This window comes from Macaca thibetana, chromosome 1 (genome assembly GCF_024542745.1).
Source record: "Macaca thibetana thibetana isolate TM-01 chromosome 1, ASM2454274v1, whole genome shotgun sequence".
NCBI lineage: Eukaryota > Metazoa > Chordata > Mammalia > Primates > Cercopithecidae > Macaca > Macaca thibetana.
The window spans coordinates 193,089,216-193,093,353 of NC_065578.1; the positions used below are offsets into that span (position 1 = coordinate 193,089,216).

The 4,138-nt window shown below is 36.0% G+C and overlaps 1 pseudogene across 1 annotated transcript; it reads right to left on the minus strand.

Annotated features, from left to right (window-relative positions):
• Positions 1 to 244: 244 nt before the first annotated feature.
• On the minus strand, positions 245 to 2,006 carry LOC126950495 (14-3-3 protein zeta/delta-like; annotated as a pseudogene). The gene has a single exon (XR_007724182.1). The product of XR_007724182.1 is annotated as a 14-3-3 protein zeta/delta-like (transcript).
• Positions 2,007 to 4,138: the final 2,132 nt, after the last annotated feature.

Here is a 4,138-nt window from a genome sequence, read left to right on the forward strand (position 1 = left end):
ATAGGAACTCATTTTTTTCAGGGTGGAGAGGAAGAGAGGGGATAATGGGACATGGAAACAGCAGTTATATTAGTAGTATTTTTGTTGTTATGATAAATTTTGTGTTTAAACTTGGTAAAAGCCCATTAGCTGCCAAGAGGGAATAAGGAATAAATTTCAAAAAATGTACAATTTCCTTTAGAGAAGTTTCAAAACCAAAAGACTAATTTATATGAAAAACTGTAGAGAAAGTAGTTGAAAAGTGCATTCATAAAACTTTTATTCCACTTACATGAATTTAATACACGTGTTCTTAACAATTATGCTTAGATTGTTCATGAAAATTTCATAAGGCATTAAACAAAGCTAGCCATCATCTCAAGTTATTTCCCTGTTAACTATTTTTACAGCACATGCATGTTAGGCAAATATCAAAAAAAAAAAAAAATCACAAAAGCAAAAAACCTAAAAAACAGTTAAATACATGGGTTTTTGTTTTACTGCTGTGCTTGATATACACGAAGTAATGAATACCAAGCCATTCATTTTTACTGCATCTTTACTTTTACATTTGTTCTTAGGTTACCTGAAACACTTAAATACAAATAAAATGAGTGGAGCAAAAATAATGAAAGCTAACAGCAGGTAACTTTACAAATAATGGAATGTGAACCATTGCTGCCCTTATCCAGAGTACAATGGGTCACAACTTTGTCTAAAGGAACACTTCTGCAGCTGTAGTCAAAGGTGTGCACGTTGAGATTGAGTGTTCCACAGATACACATGGTTTAACCTGTGGTATCCATGGGGTATGTTTCTACCACAGCCTTCTAAGTGCTCCAAACCTTAAAGTACCCACAATTACTACCCCTGTGACTGGAACCAATGATCCCTTTTATTCCGCACCAGGACAAACCAATATGTAGGCAATTTTCTTTGCTTAGACATGGAAGCTGTTTTACACTGGCCCTTGTGAAGCCACAATGTACCAAAAGTACTATGCCAAACATTTATAACTTGTATAAAAATTCCACATCCCCATATTGGCCGCCTCAAGATGAAAACAGATAATTCCCTAAATGTTAACTGGCTCTACTCCCCTAATATTAAACATAAAAACCACATGGGAAATATAGAAATTCAAATAGAAGTAACATAAACCTGTCATAAATCGTAAACAAAAAACTATTTGTGGGACAGCATGGATGAAAATGGTCTACTGTGTAAATTTTAGAATGAGGCAGACAAAAGTTGGAAGGCTGGTTAATTTTCCCCTCCTTCTCCTGCTTCAGCTTTATCTCCTTGGGTATCCGATGTCCACAATGTCAAGTTGTCTCTCAGTAATTACATTATTAGCCTGCTGTCTTTGTATGACTCTTCACTTAATGTATCAAGTTCAGCAATGGCTTCATCAAAAGCTGTCTTTGCAAGAGAGCAGACTTTCTCTGGGGAGTTCAGAATCTCATAATAGAACACAGAGAAGTTAAGGGCCAGTCCCAGTCTGATAGGATGTGTTGGTTGCATTTCCTTTTTGCTGATTTCAAAAACTTCTTGGTATGCTTGTTGTGACTGATCCACAATCCCTTTCCTGTCATCACCAGTGGCAACCTCAGCCAAGTACGATAGTAATCTTTCATTTTCAAATAGAAGACTTTGCTCTCTGCTTGTGGGGATTAAGAACTTTTCCAAAAGAGACAGTACATCATCGGAGACATCTCTTAGCTCCGTCTCAATTTTATCTCTGTGTTCTCGAGCCATCTGCTGTTTTTTCTCAGCACCTTCCGTCTTTTGTTCAATACTTGAGACGACCCTCCAAGATGACCTACGGGCTCCTACAACATTTTTATAAGCAACTGAGAGAAGATTCCTCTCCTCATTGGATAATTCAGCTCCTGGCTCAATTACAGACTTCATGCAGGCTGCCATGTCATCATATCGCTCAGCCTCCTCGGCCAGTTTGGCCTTCTGAACCAGCCCATTTTTATCCATGACTGGATGTTCTGCTGGCTTGGGGGAAGCGGCCTTAGACCTTTAATGGCTCAGAAATGGGAGTGAGGTGTCCAGTCCCTGAGTGTGGCTGAGTGATGTGGAGGCGTTCCAATTGAGAGCTCAGAATCTGCTAACAACTGATACTTTTAAAAGATTAATAAAACTGTCAAATTTCTGGAAATACTGATAAAGAAAAAACAGAAGTTGCAAATAGTATATCAAGAATAAAAAATGGGGCAAAACCACAGAGGTAATAGAGAATCTAAAATTTGTATTTTGTGTCAATAATTTTGAAAACTTAGACAAAGGGACATATTTATTAGAAAAATAAACACAAAAAATAAAAAACAGAAAACCTAAATATTCATTTTAACTGATCTTTTTTCTTGTCTTATTGCATAAATAAATAGATGTTTTGATAAGAGATATCCTGGTATTTTAAAAGGGAAAGTTTTTTAAATGGTACTGTTAGGATTCCCCAGAAAAACAGAATGAATAGATGTGCATGTGTGTGTGTTTGTGCGTGTGTGTAAGTTAAAGGAGGTAATTTTAGTGCATTGACTCACATGATTATGGAGGCTGGCAAGTCCAAAATCTGCAAGGTAGGCTAGACCCAACGAAGAGTCAATGCTACAGTTCAATTCTGCAGGTTGTCGGCAGAACTCCCTCTTGGTCAGGTAGGTCTTTCATTCTATTCAGGCCTTTCACTGTTTGGAAAAGGCTCACTCACGTTACAGAGATAATCTGCTTTACTCAAGTCTTCCAATTTAAATGTTAATCTCATCCAAAAACACTCTGACAGAAACCTCCAGAATAATGTTGGACAAACTATCTCATGGCGCAGCCAAATTGACACATAAAATTAAGCATCACAGTTAACTTTGCAAGATTATGAGAGGAGTGACATTATATAATGTATTTTATCAAGATGATTCTGGCTATTGATTAAAAATAGACTATATGGTGAGAATTGTAGACTCAGGGATGCCAAAGAAGAAACTACTGCATAATTCATATAAAAGATAATGGAGGCTTGAGCCATTTTTAGTGTCTTTAGCAGTGGCATAGTGAGAGGTCATTAGATTCCAGATATAGTTTGAAGGTAAAACTCATGGGATTTCTTAACAGAGTGAATGTGGGATATTTAAAAAAGAAGAAGAAGAAGAAAGAAAAGAAAGGAATTAAGAACAGTGTCAAGGCTCAGGGATCAAACTACTGGGAAAATTGAGTTTCCCTCCACTAACATAAAAAACTGTTGGTAGAGCAGGTTTGGAGGAAACCTCAGGAGTTTAAGACGTCAGACATACAAATGGAGATGTTAAGTGAAATAAGCCAGGCATAGAAAGACAAACGTCACATATTCTCACTTATCTGTGGGAGCTAAGAATTAAAATAATTGAACTCATGGAGATAGAGAGGAGAAGGATGGTTACCAGAGGCTGGGAAGGGTAGATGGAGTCAGGGTGGAAGGTTGCTGGGGAAGAGGGGATGGTTAATGGGTGCAAAAAACAGCCAGAAAGAATAAATAAGACCGAGTATTTGCTAGCATAACAGGGTGACAGTAGTACAAATTAATTTAACTGTTCAATTAAAAATAAAAGAGTATAATTGGATTGTTGTCAACCAAAAGGATAAATGCTTAAAGTGATGGATACCCTATGTATCCTGGTATGATTGTGATTTTTTAATTATTACTCATTGCATGCCTATATCAAAATATCTCATGTAACCCATATATATGGTGTATATATATGTGTGTGTATACATATATATACACCTACTATGTGCTCACAACAATTAAGAATTTGAAATTTTTTGAAAAACAAGAGATGTTGAGGAAGCAATTGGCTTCATAATTCTGGAGTTTAGAGGAAGCTTAGAGATATAAATTTAGGAGTTAGTAGCATACTAATGGAATTTAAATCCCCAAAACTATTTGAAATTTAAAGAACTGAATTTAGACAGAGAAAATAACCAAATAACCAAGGACCCTAATCACTCCAAAATTAAGAAGTCAAAATATCAATTTTTTCAGATTTGATAAATTTTAACAAAATTAAATTTTTATTGAAAATGCATCTTTTTTCTTTTAAGTTCAGGGGTACATGTGCATGTGTTTTATATGGGTGAACTCAGGTCATGGGAGTTTGTTGGACAAATGATTTCATCA